This window comes from Acinonyx jubatus, chromosome C1 (assembly GCF_027475565.1).
Source record: "Acinonyx jubatus isolate Ajub_Pintada_27869175 chromosome C1, VMU_Ajub_asm_v1.0, whole genome shotgun sequence".
Classification (NCBI taxonomy): Eukaryota; Metazoa; Chordata; class Mammalia; order Carnivora; family Felidae; genus Acinonyx; species Acinonyx jubatus.
This window is the reverse complement of record NC_069381.1, coordinates 87984873-88001259: the sequence shown is the minus strand read 5'-3', so window position 1 is coordinate 88001259 and position 16387 is coordinate 87984873. Positions and strand designations below refer to the sequence as shown.

At 34.8% G+C, this 16387-nt stretch overlaps 1 long non-coding RNA gene across 2 annotated transcripts in view; it reads right to left on the bottom strand.

Moving 5' to 3' along the window:
- Nucleotides 1-7499: 7499 nt before the first annotated feature.
- LOC113599075 (uncharacterized) overlaps nt 7500-16387 on the bottom strand; it is a 35228-nt gene continuing 26340 nt past the window's right edge. For both annotated transcript variants that reach the window (XR_008290855.1, XR_008290856.1), the window contains exon 4: nt 7500-7755. This is a non-coding gene — a long non-coding RNA (uncharacterized LOC113599075). The remainder of the gene's footprint in view (nt 7756-16387) is intronic.

Sequence of the window (16387 nt, the reverse complement as noted above, 5' to 3'; positions counted from 1 at the left end):
AGAGGTAGCTAAGAGCTAGATGGCTTCATTGTCAAAGAAATAAGAAATGCATATAGGTGATGAAGGTTCACTACAAGAAACTGGGACAGGACTCCTGTCCAATAACAAGAGGCTGAACGAAGCTGTGACCATAGCCTAGGATTACGGATTCTATAATGCTACAATTTAGGGAGGGTACAATAACACAGACATGGTCTTAAAACCAGTATTGGTCAGGTGTCCTGGATTTAGGGGGTATCCTGTGGTGTTCAGTAGATTTAACTGTAAAATAAAACTTGTAAAGCTTGCTTATTCTGTAGGAAGATGTATCAAATGAGATAAAATATTTTTTGACTAGTCACAAAGGAGGTTTTCAATACAATTTCTAATTCAAGTCAAGCTGAGCTGGAAGAGCTGGACTGCCAGGTATCAAAGGAGTCAGTTAAAACAACATGCCAAAGGGGCGCCTGACTGGCTCAGTCAGTTAGGCGTCCGACTTTGGCTCAGGTCATGATCTCATGGTCCGTGAGTTCGAGCCCTGCATCGGGCTCTGTGCTGACAGCTCAGAGCCTGGAGCCTGCTTAGGATTCTGTGCCTCCCTCTCTCTCTGACCCTCCCCCGTTCATGCTCTGTCTCTCTCTGTCTCAGAAATAAATAAACATTAAAAAAAATTAAAAAAAAAACCAACATGCCAAAATGAGAGTTAAGCCTTTACTCACTTCCTGCAATGGTGTAGGCAAGACCCTTAAACCAAAGAACAGGCTCCTCCTATGCCATTTTTCCCCATGGAACTTTGCACTGGTCAAGCACTAGTCAGATGAATCAGCATGGAAGTAGAGGTAAAAGAGTTATCATAGGGGCGCCTGGGTGGCTCAGTCGGTTAAGTGTCCGACTCCGGCTCAGGTCATGATGTCAAGGTCTGTGAGTTCGAGCCCTGCCTTGGGCTCTGTGTTGACAGCTCAGAGCCTGGAGTCTGCTTCAGATTCTGTCTCCCTCTCTCTCTGCCCCTCCCCCACTCACACTGTCTCTCTCCCTAGCCCAAAAATAAATAAACATTAAAAAAATTAAAAAAAAAAAGAGTTATCAAATACCATGCATACATCCAGATTCCCTTATTATGTTTTGGAACTTTTATGGGATACAATTGACAAATAAAATTGTATGTATTTAACACTTACATGTGAAGATTTGATATACTATGTATTCGTTGTGAAATGATAACCACAAGTAAATTAACACATTTATTAGCTCACACAGTTACCTTTTTGTGTGTGTAAAAATGCTTAAGATCTACTCTCTTGGCAAATTTCAAGTACAAAGTGGAGTATTATTAACTCTAGTAACTATGCTGTGCATATTGAGGTTTTGACTAGAATGTACCTATGTCATATTCTGACCTCACCAGAAGTTCTGTTTTCATTAATTATTTAATCATCTCAGAAAGGTTTGAGGAGAAAAATATGTGGTTTACCTTTTTTGTTTTTTGCTTTTTTTTTTTGTAGGAAAACAGAAAATGTGTAGCTGAGACTCAAATCTAGAGCCATCTTCTTCTATTTACATGTTTTTAACAACTATAAAATAGCTTCCTCCTAAGTAGAAACACTCTCAGCTTTTTGTATAGCTGCCAAGTTTTTTTCTCCTTTTTCCAGAATACTGTATTTGCCACGACAACCTGGTAGAAAATGGGAGAAGAACATGCAGAGTTATGTGATAAAGGCACTGGATGTCAGAGCAAAGTCATTCCCTGGAGAGATTCATGATGGGCACAAAGCCCAGCAAAACGAAGAAGCTCATTCATTCATTTATGCATCCTTGACTATTTATTAGGTGCACACTAAGCATCATCTTGAGTGTCAGAAAAGTGTGAAGAGTGACTAAGCCCTCTCTTATTCCAGATGCGCCACAAAATATTTAAAGCACTGCATGTCTGTCTAATTACTTTCTTCTAGTCTTCAGGCCTGCAGGACTATTTTTTGATATAATTAACTTTTAAGGAGAAAATATTATATTTTCAAAATTAGGGAGAAGAGATTATTATGAGACGTGTCAGGTCTAGATAAATAAACACTACGCTTGTGTTTTAGTATAAATAAGGGCCATTAAAACAGAAAATGGTTTGCTACAAAACACTGAATGTTGCAATCTTTTAAGCAAGGTTTTCTCTGGTTCCTTAAAGCATCTTAAAAGATTGTGGATTCTATTTATGTAAGCTGTTTCATAAGCAAAAAACATTTGCACTGTTAGAATGATGTATGTCTTCTTCCTTGTGTATTTGTAGAGAAAATGTTCACGGTCAACAAATACAGTGTATTACAATTTTTTCTACCCCTAAGAAAGGTTAAAGACAAATGCAACTCAAGTTAATGAGTCCCAAACAAAGAACACCCCCAAACAGGCCCTGGAAATGTATGCAGATTTTTAATAGTTCACTTTGAGTGTAAGGAGACTGATATCTAGTTAAAAATCTATGCGAGGTTTCGCAGGCCTGACCACAGACTGGTACAAAGGCTTTCCAAACAGGCTTCCCAAGGGGAAGCTGCACATCCCACACCAGATCTGGTGCACAGTCACCCACTCGAGTCTCTTAGAGTCACAATCAAGGACACAGGCCCTTCTGTGAATTTGCATATCCACATATTTGCACTCCTCACCCATGCAGTTTCATTCCTATGTCTCTTTATCTGGGTCCTCCAGAGGCCTCTTTGTGAGATGCAGGGAGGGGAGGAAATGTTGAAGATATCGTTCTCTTCTCTCAGTACTCGGTACTTTCCCTCTCCAAGGCCTCTCCTGTCCCTTAGCCCCATCCCAGGATCCATAAAACTACAGGAGTCTTTTGTTCAGAATTCCCTGGTCAGTGAGAGGACCCCTACATCTGTGCTGACCCACCTGACCTTCACCTGTGCACTGGTTCATGTTCATGGGGTGGGGGAGATGGGACAGGGCAAGTAGGCACAATCTCTGGCTTTAGCTTTTGCTTATACTATCACAGTAATTGATTAAAGGTTTGCTTGTTACTTTCATTTTAGATTTCTTTCTCTGATCAGCCACCTGAACACCTGAGAATTCAGCTCTTTTCAGCTCAGCAAAGCATCTCACAAAGTTATACACATATTCTTCAGAGGTTTTAAAAAGTCATTCTAAAAGTATCACCCTTGTAGGTTTTCTGTTTTCACTGAGCAGATATTTATTTATAGAGCACATCCTGTGGCCTGCACCCTGCTAAGTGCTGGACCACAAAATAGAAGAAGGCTATACCCCTACTTGGGAATTGGAAAAGCCAGTTTTCCCAACTTGGGAAAGTGGAGAAAAGTGGAGAAAAGACCTCACAAAGGAGGGTATGCTTATAAACCTTGGCGACAACTTATCCAAGAAAATGTAACAAAGAAGGAAAGTCAGATTAACAGTAAAGGAAATACAGAGCTGTTTCATAATTGTGATTGGGATACTTTTACCCAAAGAATGTTTTGCACATTCATGTTTTGCACAGGAAACTGACGCTGTCATACATGGGTAAAAAAATCAAATGCAGACTTCTTCTCTTCTGCTCCAATGCAGATTACACGGTCTCCATGGATTTTCTGACCTGTGACTTGAAATGTTTCTATAAAGATATTTATTCCTTCCTTGAATAAAGATGCTCTTCATTGTGATTATTTCAGTGAGGTTGGTCTTACTAAAATGTGTATAACTGGCCTTCACTTTATTTAATGTGAAGACATGTTTAATCAAATGAATACTAGTTAAGATAAAGGATTAGAGCTATAGTCTGGTGAGGAGAAGAGCTTTATATCTGGATATAAAGCTGGGTGATGGTGGAAAGCTGGCATTGGATGAAGAGGGGCAAGGGAGTCAGAACTTGACCGCTGTTATTTGGAGAAAAGTCAAGGGGCAGCAAGCAAAGCATAGGAAGCATGCATGGAGAGGAGGCAGAAATTAAAGGGAATTCATTACTCTACAATTTTAATAGTCTCCACCTTGTTTGTAGCAAATAATATGGCTGCAAAATGCCAGTTACTACAGGGCTAAATCTAAGAGTTGCAGAGTGCTCACAGGAGTTCAGGTATTCAATGTCAAGTTTGCTCTAGTGGTTACCTACATTTATATGCTACACATGAATATATAAATATTATGTAGGTATGTATTCTTATATTCATGGGGCTAGGAGAGAAGAAACAGGGAAAATAGGCACAACCTCTGGTTTCAGCTTTTGCTTATATTATCACAGTAAGTTGTTAAAGGGAAGTTACACACACACACACACACACACACACATAAATATTTAACTATGAGTAGCCATAAGGCTTATAATGAGAGTTACCCCAAAATAGTAATATCATACTGGCACCTTGTTTTCCTTACTTATAAGGAAAACTCTCTAATTGATGAGTCATAACCTGCTAGAATCCTCAGACTCATATGATCCAAGAAAGTTTTCTGGAGTTATGTGTTTGGGTGCTTATGCTGCCAACATTCACAACTCCCGTTACAGCTGGTATATCCCAGCTCTCCCAGACACCCTGTCAAAATAATGAGATGCTGAAAATGCAAAGTGTGCATCTCAGTGTTCAAGACCCAAATCTGGCACTTGAACTTCTTTGTGCAGGTGTCACAGAGAAGCTGTGTCCAAGGAATGATTTTTGATTTGACAGAAGTCTTCCACCTGCTTACCCATCACCAATTCAAAAGTACAAGACCACTCTGATGGTATATTTGAAAGTTCTAGGCCAAAGAATACAAGTTGGGTGTACCTGAATGTAGACCGTAAGTAAATGCCCATAATTTACAGAATGGAAAAATGCAATTTAAATAACAATAAGATATAGAGGAAAATTTTCAGCCATTAATGTACATTTTGGGAGGTATTATAAATCATAACACCACATGCCAGAATTTTACTGTCTCAGATTCTTACTCCTAAGAAATACATTTCCATATAATCCAAAAATATTTTGGAACTATTTTTAGAAGCATTCTATTTCTCTCATGATTTTCTTCCAATTAATTATTTCCCTCTCTCACATCTTTACAGCCCATAGAAGTGCTTACATACAAGATCTTCTTCAGTAAGTCTTTTACAATTGATTTAGGTCTTCCAAAATTTATCAAAAATCTATCTACTCTTGGTCTATGTCTCCTCACTATACTTTCAAAACTGTCTCTTTCAAAAACTTGGTTGTATTCCTAGCACTTTGATTGCTTTCTTGATAGTTACGCCTTGTCGTGGCCAACATTTAAAAAAAAATTCACATTCTTTAGCTTTTTCTTGATATTTAATGATATTGCAGGCACATCTCAGTCTTTCAGAAATAATATTTATTTTGCCCTTCTGCCTTTCCTCTACATGATGTGGATTCTCCAGTCATTTAGGTTGATTCCCTGCATTTATTATTAGGAAAGGATTGGGTCCTTATTACCACTCCAATTCTGATCACTGAAATGAGCCAGTTTATGGTGCAGCCACTCTGGAAAACAGTGTGGAGGTTCCTCAAAAAATTAAAAATAGACTTACCCTATGACCGAGCAGTAGTACTGCTAGGAATTTACCCAAGGGATACAGGAGTACTGATGCATAGGGGCACTTGTACCTTAATGTTTATAGCAGCACTCTCAACACTAGCCAAATTGTGGAAAGAGCCTAAATGTCCATCAACTGATGAATGGATAAAGAAATTGTGGTTTATATACACAATGGAGTACTACGTGGCAATGAGAAAGAATGAAGTATAGCCCTTTGTAGCAACGTGGATGGAACTGGAGAGTGTGATGCTAAGTGAAATAAGCCATACAGAGAAAGACAGATACCATATGTTTTCACTCTTATGTGGATCCTGAGAAACTTAACAGAAACCCATGGAGGAGGGGAAGGGAAAAAAAAAGAGGTTAGAGTGGGAGAGAGCCAAAGCATAATAGACTGTTAAAAACTGAGAACAAACTGAGGGTTGATGGGGGGTGGGAGGGATGGGAGGGTAGGTGATGGGTATTGAAGAGGGCATCTTTTGGGATGAGCACTGGGTGTTGTATGGAAACCAATTTGACAATAAATTTCATATATTAAAAAAAATAAAAAGAAAAAATAAATATTAAATGTAAAAAAATTAAAAAAAATTAAAAAAAAAAGAAATGAGCCAGTTTATCTGGCTTTATTTTTAGTAAAATATATCCAATCATGGGCCATTTGTGCTCTTTCCACATCTTTCCAGATGATCTTATCATTCATTTGTTCCAAGTGCTAGAACATGTTTCTGCCTCCCTATTATTTCCATGCCTTGGTACCCTGGCTCACCAGCTACATTTCAAGCCATACCATTTGGGTTATCAACCTTGGTATTCTTGGATTGTTTATTTTCTGAAGTTTTGGCTCACACCCAGATCCAGACAAGTCATTCTTCTTCTATAGATTTCGCTGAAGGCCTATCTTAAATGAAGACCACAAAATCTGTATGCCTACTTTAGTATTTAATATGAGTAAACTTAAAGAAGTTTCACAGTATTTCTAAGAAGTCAGCTGCAGCACAAATTGTTTTGCTTTTGTTGCTTTCAAAATTTTCTGTCTCTTTCAACAGTTTGGGCTGTCCAGCTGTGGATGTCTTATGTCATCCTCTATGGTGTCTGTTGATTTTCTTAGATGTGTACATTAATGTTTTCTTCAAATTTAGAAAGTTTTCCATCATCATTTCTTCAAATATTTCTGTGCCCTTCTCCTTCTCCTCTTCCAGTCTATCCACTATGGGTGTGTTGCCATGCTTCCTGGTGTCCCATAGTTTCTGAGAAACTATTCAGCTTAATTATTTCCCTGTTCTTCAGATTGCATAACTGCTTCTTGTCTGTCCTCAAGTTTACATTATTCCTTTGCCAGCTGAAATCTGCTGTTGATCCCCTATAGTGATTTTTTTTTAATTTAAGGTATTGAACTTTTCAACTTTAGAATTTTCATTTGGTTCTTTTTAACATAATTTTTGTCCCTTGCTGATACCATTAATTTCTTGAGTCACTGTCAACAAACTTTCCTTTAAATCTTAAACACGGTTTTCTTTGAATATATTTATAGGATTTTGTATTACACTAGTACTATATTATTTGTACTTTGAACATATTTATAATAGATGCTTTGGTTTCCTGCTAAGCCTAACATCTGGGCTTCCTCTGAACAGTTTTTCAAAAACAAACACAGATTTAGCTTAAAAAAAAAGTGATTTTTAGCTAAAAAAAAAAAAAAGAAGTGATTTTAGAGATAACTAAATAAGCATAAAGTCATCTATCCTAAGAACTGAGATACAGGAATAGTGTGTTCATAGGGAAAAAAATTTTTTTTAACCATTTTAGGGATTTTTTTTCTCAGCACATTTTTATGTATTCAGTTTCCTTTTGTGTACCATTGAAAGAATCAGAAGAAATAGAAAATCTTTAATCTCCTCTCCACAAAACTGTTCCTGTGACGCCTTCTACTTTTTTGCCATTCTGTACTGTGAATCATGCTATGATTAAATATACAGATTTGTATATATCCACAGTTTCTAGATACCTTATTTTGGATCAGGCAAACATATAATTGAAAATAAGAAACAAACTAAAAAATATAAAATGTGTAATGTGTAGATATACAAATGCTTTATATATTATAAATAATTAAGAATAAGCCATGTGTTTTGTTTTCTTCTCTGGAACTTACCTTATTGGACACCTCCTCCATAACAACTCAGGATGTCAGCTCTTCAAATGTGCTTCATTATGTACCGATGAGCATCATTACATTCCGTCCTCAGGTCCACTGCATGCCTTCAGGTACAAAAGATACAGCCTGTCCTCAAAATCATTTTGTCCAAGGCCAAAATTTTTGTTTGTGCCTCAGTTCATCTATTTTTTATGGTAAGTCCTCTCCCATGAATTTCTTCATCAATTAATTTCTGAAAAGCTGGTCTTAGAATTTTTTTCTGAACTCTGAATCCAAGTGGTGGATATCTCCTTTTCAAATTAAAACTCCCCATCACATAGGTCTTATTATACTTTCATATATAAATTTCTTTAACCTCAATTTCTAGGTTGGTACTATAATCGAATAATACCTGAATTTAAAATGGTGAGCACTTTTAAAGCATCCTTTATAAATATCTTAAGAATGTAAATTGAGCTAGAGGTATAGACAGGATAACAGAAGTTTATAAACAATGTGAATTTATTCACTGGCTATAATAAGCACTTAATACATTTGATTATTTTAAATTTAAAAAGCAATTTTGGTCACCATTAACATTTTGTATGTTTCCTTCCAAGAATTGTTTTCCTTAATGCATATGTATGTGTGTATATATGTATATGCATATTATATGTATATTTATGCTTATATAAATACATTTCTATTTATGTAATTGAGAATAAGAAGATATATATAGTTTTGTATCTTTGCATTTTCATCTGATTTGTGCCTTCAATATTTTACTCATCATTAAATATTAACCAAAACTTGATTTCTACTTAATATGTAACAGTTCATATATGCAGCACATTAGTCAAACATTTCCACATTGTTCACTATTAGTTTTATTTTTCCTTTGGAATCTTTTTTTGCATAAATATCACTTTAAAACAAACTTTAGCTTGTATCCCTGATTATTTCTAGCATTACTTCCAGGGAAAAGTCTTGATTAGGTAGTTAAGGCTAAATAAAGGTTTCTGATGGATAATTCAAATGTGGTCAGGTAATATTTCGTACTCCCAAAAAATATTATGCAGAGACTCGTCCTTCTCCTAGTTTTCCAAAGTGTTTGGTTTTTACATAATAATCAAACAGGAACAATAAAACAGCTCTACATATTGTTTATTTGGATTAATAGTTTTCTCAAATCAACTCTGTATTCTCCACAAAAAAGCATGAGTCCAAGAGGTGAAGAAATTAAAGCTCAGATTATTAGTATTGCTTTCCAAAAAAGCATTTAAAATTCTCTGCTATTTGTGTTTATATTAGGAAACATCCTTTTTAAATGTCAGTGAGCATGCTTTCCAAATGCATTTCCTTAAGCTTCCTTATTAATATTTCTCATCTTATTTTAATAAAACATATCTAATCAAGATGTTTTATATTTAATCTAAATATTGTGTATAAATCAAAATATATTAATCATGTGCATGCAATCAAAACACTAGAAATTGTAGAGCTACATAACTTGATTTATTGAGATATGTCAGCCACCAAAAGTAGCAAGTAATGAGGTGAGTACAAATAATTTATGCTGGGTAACTTCTAATCATATTTCTTAAAAATTATTGTGTAGGTAAATGAACATGCACAACTATGATGAACTAATCTCTCTGAACGGAACAGTCTCAGAGGTATTTAAGATACTGATATTTTTATCTAAAAAATATTTATAATCCTTCTTTAAGAAAACCTATTTTAAATATTGTCTCATTTCCAAAGGGAAAAAACAAGGAAATCATCAAGTGAGATTATTTCCATTATCATTCTATTTTGCTGATAAAATGGCAAGAGACATATTAAGCTTAACAAATACCATAAAATAAGATATGCTTTTTGACTATATAGAGATTTTTTTAGGTCTTACCTTTTTTTCTTGGGTAGCAATGGGGTTTCATTTTGGGGGACCAATTTCTAACTCCAGAGTTGTATACATATATTTCTAACCACAGAGTAATATAGTGTATATGTGCATATATATTACATATTATGGACACTTAATATAATATGTAATATATCTATACTGCATATATTTTATGACACATATATATATCTCTTATGAAACTTAAAGTGGTAAAAAAAAAGGAAATGTTGATTGAAGGCAAATTAGCTTGCATTTTATAATAGCATCTAATTTAAATTCCTTACTTTGGGTGGTGCCTGCGTGGCTCAGTCTGTTAAGTGTTCAACTTTGGCTCAGGTCACGAACTCATGGTTTGTAAGTTCGAGCCCCACATTGGGCTTTCTGCTGTCAACATGGAGCCCCCTTTGAATCTTCTGTCCTCCTATCCCTTTGCCCCTCTCCCACTGGTTCTCTCTCTCTCTCTCTCCCTCAAAATAAATAAATAAATTAAAAAAAAATAAAGAAATAAAATCCTTACTTTGGGGCCTAAATCAATATTCTGAGTTTTAATTGACACTAAATAATATATTCTTCAGCATGGTAATATGAGCAGATTCAAATTTAATATTGTATTTCCTAGAAAGCACATATTATTCACTCTTATGAGTATGTCTGTGAAAAATAAGAAAAGTTGTGTGATTATTTAGAAATGAAACCAAAATGAATGTGACTCATATCAAAGCATGCCAATAATTTTTTTACTTTTTTAAATTCATGGTTCCCATGTGAGGTGATTAAGGTAGAATTCAAAAGACATATGTTCTATTTTTTTAACTTGTAAAATATTATCTGACTTAAAAGATGGCGTAAAAGTAATAAGAACATTTATAAACATTTATAAAATGATTTCAGCTAATGTTATTGTGCCTCTATGTATTAAAGGAGAGTGTATGTAATGAAGCTGTGATATGTATCTTTTTATATTTTTGGTTTTCAAGGTGAATATAAGGCACATAGGAGAAAGACTGATGTGGTAAATGTGCATTATTTTAAGGATCATAAATTTCATTATCCTCATTTTCTGCCTCTTCTCAATCACACATATCTTTTCTGCTGTTATGATTAATTTTGCAGAAACACACAAGATTGACAGTGAATTAACCACAGTTGTAGGCTTTTCAGTTGCACAAAGAAGAAACCAGACAGTACTTAAACACTTCAACAATACATCAGACAGACAAAAAAGCCAAAGCTTATATTAACTACTTTGGTATCAAGTTGATGAAGTAAAAAAAAAAAAATCATTAATTGGTTGAATTTTTCAATTATTTGTTAATTATCTTTCCTTTTGCTTACTTTGTAATATTTTTAAAGGAATAATTTTATAATATGGCTGTGTAATCAAATAACATGCATCTTTTGAGTGTTCATAATGACAATATTAATGTTACAACAGTAAATAAATGTAAAAGCATGTCAGGTTTTGTGTAGCAATTCCTAGTTTTAGACTTTTCACACATTGTATACATGTCACCATTCTCCAAAATGCTGTGAAATTAGGTAAAAATTAACTTATGAAAAATATATGAGACATAAAGATGTTTACTTAATTTAGGTAGAGTGAGCCTAATAGACATAATGGAAAACTCAGAAAATCTCAGAGACATGACAATGGACACTGCCTTTCATGAGGAAATACTTCTTTCTAAAATTGTTGTTTCCTTACCAGTTACCAGATTACATATACTTTATATGAGATAAACAGGAGGAAAGAAAGAACAATGAAATATACGAGGCTTTTTATAATTGTATGTTAAACTGAGTGATAGTAATCACAAACAATTTTACAGAAGTGGAAAATTTTTATGGATTGAATCAGTGGCGACATCTTTGTGGAGCAGAGAGGCATTTGATTTTGTAGAACATATGGTGATTTGCATAAGTAAAGATCAGGGAAGTACTGTATCAGTAAATGTAGAAAATAATTAACGGGTACATGAGGAAGTCAGTGAAGGAACTAGTTTGGGACATATGAGCTGTGGAGTAGAGAAAATATAGATCAATAGGCACATAATGGGATTAAAGGTGTACTCATGAAGTAATACATCTGCAGATAAAAAGTACCTTTATATTATGTGTAACTGATTTGATCTTCAAGGACAACTTCAAGGCAGTGGGAATATGTACTTTTACTCTAGTGCCTTAAATACATTTATTTTAAAGGTTGGTCAAAGCAATGTTTATTCTCTTGAGTTCTATCTCTCTCTGCTCCTCTCCAAGGTGATGCGGAATATTGACTTCTCTGTGCTATTAACAGCAGAAGAGAAAGAGTTCCTGAAAACCTCACAGAGTCTTTGTTGCCTGATCTCTGCTGTGGAGTCACTGGTCTGATCTACTCTGTGAACTGGTAACCACTAAGACATAAATGGTCTTGATCACAAGCCCTTTCCAGGGGTTTTCTGCTGAACCTGTGAATATTGAAATCTGTGGACTTGTAACTTTACACAGGACTAATGCAATCCATGGCTGATTGGGTCTTGCTTTAGTTGTCACATGTTCTAGGCATTAGCCAGCTCTTTCCCATGTTGTAGGCAGTCACTGCTTCCGGTCTCCTAGCCTAGGCTCCTTCATATGATCCTTGTCTTAGCTGGCCTCATGCACTTCTGGTGGTTTTAATTTCTGCTATTTTCTGTATTATTAATTGGAAGCATTTGGGAAACTTTGGGTCTTATTCATGCCAAAGAATTTGATGGTGATTCCTAAAAATGATTTAGTAGTTGCCTTCACTCTACATAATGATTCTATACTGCCAAATTAACTGTGAGATAATTATAAAGAACCTATCCCAGGTCACCATTAAGAATGAAATGTTATTTCTTCATAGATTCAAATTACACTGAGGCAAAATTTTCATGTTCTCTATATTCCCTTCATTTCACCTAAAACTTTCCTTCAACCAAAAGCAAGAGAGTGGAGAGACAAAACACACCAATCTTTCTTTACTAGTTCTCTCTCTGTTTTTCCCCCCACAGTTCCTTTGGTGAGAATGGACACAATAGCTCCCTCCCACTTCCCGTATTCTGAGGAACTTTCTTGTATTAATTTCATGTTAGGTCATCAAAGTTGACCCTAATATATTAATCACAATTAGTGATTAAATTCATCTTTCAGGTAAAAACTTTAAAGATCATGTCTTGCTTCATAGTTCTATTTATAAAGTTAGTGCTGTGTTAATTACTTCTTTTTATTTCATTCCCAGTTTAACAATTCTACTGGCTTCTCTACCTCCCTCCATTTCTCTCTCCCTGATTCCAAAGCAGACAGACATCTTTAATTAATGGCAAAAATATGTACACAAAATATGGAAGATAAAAACACAATGATATATTTAAAATATTATTCAAGTTGCAAGATATTACTGTTAGGGTAAACTAGGTAGAAGACATGCAAGATCTCTTATTCCCTACAATTGTATGTGTATCTACAATGATCTTAAAATAAACCATCTCAGGACACCTGGGTGGCTCAGTCAGTTAAGCATCTGACTTCAACTCAGGTCATGATTTCAGTTTGTGAGTTTGAGCCCCACATCAGGCTCACAGCTGTCAGCACAGAGCCTGCTTTGGATCCTCTGTCTCCCTCTTTCTGGGCTCCTCCTCCACTTCCTCTTCATATATATATATATATGGATATATATATATATATGTGTGTGTGTGTGTGTGTGTATATACATATATATACATATATATGTATATATGTATGTATATATATGTACATATATATGTACATATATATATATATGTGTGTGTGTGTATACACACATACCATCTCAATTGATACAGAAAAAGTATTTAACAAAATTTAACATCCTTTCATAATAAAAACACTCAATAGACTAGGAATAGAAGAAAACTAGGTCAATATAATAAAAGCCATACATGAAAAGCTGAAGAACTTTAATGCTGAAGAACTGAAAGCTTTTATATAAGGCAAGGATAAGATAAGGATGCCCACTGTCACTGCTTCTATTCAATACAGTTCTACAAGTTCTATCCTGAGCAATTTGGCAAGAGAAAGAAATAAAAGACATCAAAATTGAAAGGAAAGATATACAATTATCTCTGTTTGGAGAGTACTGTAGGTATTATATGTTGAAACCCTTAAAGATTTCACCAAAAAAAAAAAAAAACCCAAAAAACTGTCAGAACAAATGAATTCAGTGAAGTAGTAAAGTAGCAGGACTCAAAATCAACACAAAAAACTAGTTGCATTTCTATACACCAAGAATAAACAATTTGAAAAAAATTTTAAAAACAGCTCAATTCAGAATAGTATCAAAAAGAATAAGTACTTAAGAATTTATTAAGGAGGTAAAAGACTTGCACAGTGATAACCACCAAACATTGCTAAAAGAGACTGAAGACCCAAATAAATGGAAACATATCTCATGTTCACGGATTGGAAGACTTAATATTGCTAAGATGTCAATACTACTAAAACAATCTGAAAATTCAATACAATCCCTATCAAAATCCCAATGATGATTTTTTCAGAAATAAAAACTCCTACCATAAAATTCATATGGAATCTCAAGTGATCCTGCATGGCCTAAACTATCTTAAAAAAGAACAAACCTGGAGGGCCCACGCTTCTTGATTTCAAAACTTACTACAAAACTATAGTAACCAAAACAGTGTGGTACTGGCATAAACATATACATAATTACCAATAGAACAGAATAGAAAACCCAGAAATAAACTCTCAAATATACAGTGAAATGAGTTTTGACAAGGATGCTAAGACCATTCAATGAGGAAAGGACAGTTTTTTCAACAAATGGTTCTGGGAATACTGGATATCCACATGCAAAAGAATGAAGCAGTACTCTTATCTAACACCACATACAAAAATAAACTCCAAGTGGGTCAAAGACATATATATAAGACCTAAAACTATAAACTCTTAGAAGAAAATATAGGGCAAAATTTCATGAGATTGGTATTGGCATTGCTTTCTTGGATATGACATAAAAGGCACAAGCATTAAAATAAAATAGATTGAACTTTATGAAAAATTTTTTTTAATTATGCATTAAAATACACTATCTACAAAAAAGGCAGACCCCACAAGGGTAGAAAATATTTGCAAATCGTATATTTGGTAAAGGATTAATATCCAGGATATATAGAGAACTACCAAAACTCAGCAATACCAAAAATCAACCAACCAACCAAACAAACAAACAAACAAAAAACAGATCACTCTATTAAAAAAATGGCAAATATATGTATGGAATGGAATATTATTCCACAGTGGAATATTATTCAGCTTTGAAAATGAAGAATGTCCTGCAATATGTTACAACATGGATGAAACTTGAGGACATAATGCTAAGGGAAATAAGCCAGTCACAAAAAGGCAAACACTATATGATTCCTCTATATGAGGTACTTAAGAGTAGTCAGAATCATAGAGACAGAAAATATAAGGGTCGTTTCCAGAGACAAGGGAGAGGAGAAATAGGGAGTTATTGTTTAATGGTACAGAGGTTCAATTTTATAAGGTAAAAATACTATGGAAATGGGTGGTGGTGTTGGTAGCACAACACTGTGAATACATACTACCATTGACTGTACACTTAAAAATGGTCAAGATGGTGGTGGGGGGGCGCGCCTGGGTGGTTCAGTTGGTTAAGAGCTGACTCTTGATTTAGGCTCAGGTTATGATCCCACAGTTCATGGGTTCAGGGGTTTGAGCCCGCAACGGGCTCTGTGTTGACAGCGCAGAGGCTGCTTGGGATTCTCTGTCTCCCTCTCTCTGTCTCTCCCTTGCTCTCTCTCATGTGCTCTCTCTCTCTCTTTCAAAATAAATAAACATTTTAAAAAATGGTCAAGATGGTATATTTTAGGTGATGTGTGTGTTTACAACAAAAAAAAGTTTGTCTGGAATATCTTCTACACAAAGCAACATGAATAAACCTCACAAACTTACTGCTTAGTAAATTAAGCAAGCCAGCAACACATAAAGATTCCAATTAGATAATGATCAAAGTAGGCAATGTAAACTATTGTATTTAAAAATTACTGTGTCTGTTGTAAAACAATAAAGAAATGTAAGGAAAAATGATTATAAATATTGTAAGTGAGATCACTTCTTGGGTACAAAGAAGATAGTTAGGAAGAAGAATGAGATCACCTTCATGGATGCTGGCAATGTCACTTTTGTTTTATTTTTTTTATCTGATCAGTACTTCCATTGGTGGTTGCTTTATAATTTACTGCTCAGCTGTATGGACATTTCAATTTTCTTCGATTTTTCTGTATGTATGTTTGTCCTGGGTGGTCTCTTGGAAGTTCACCATCACTTTATGCTTTTCCAGAATTTATCAATGAGAAGTAATCTAACAAGATTTGTACACGAGGAAGAAAGAGGTGTCTCAGGCAGATACTGATATTAAGTTCACAGTTGGTTATCTGGATAACTGTTCACTTTTGTAGCCCAAACCACAAAATTTGTGAAGACTTCCCAAAGACCCTTGTAAATTGCAGCAACTTTTTAGAGAGTTATTAAGAGCCACCTGTCTTCATACCACTGGCTGAAATTGTTGGTAAGTGACTCCTCTCACCTTTGCTATTTTTGTAATATATAGTCTTCTGCATTCTTGAAGAAACCTTGACTGATCTATATCTGTGTCTGTATCTGTACTGTCCATAGCTACATATATAAGGGTATTTATAAATTATATTTCATATTAAAGTATATGGAAATAAATGTAGCATGTTTTCTTTTTGAAAATCTTGACAATTACTGGGAGAGTGAAAAAGAATAATTCATAGCCATGTGATCTTCTATATGGGCTTTCTTGTTATATT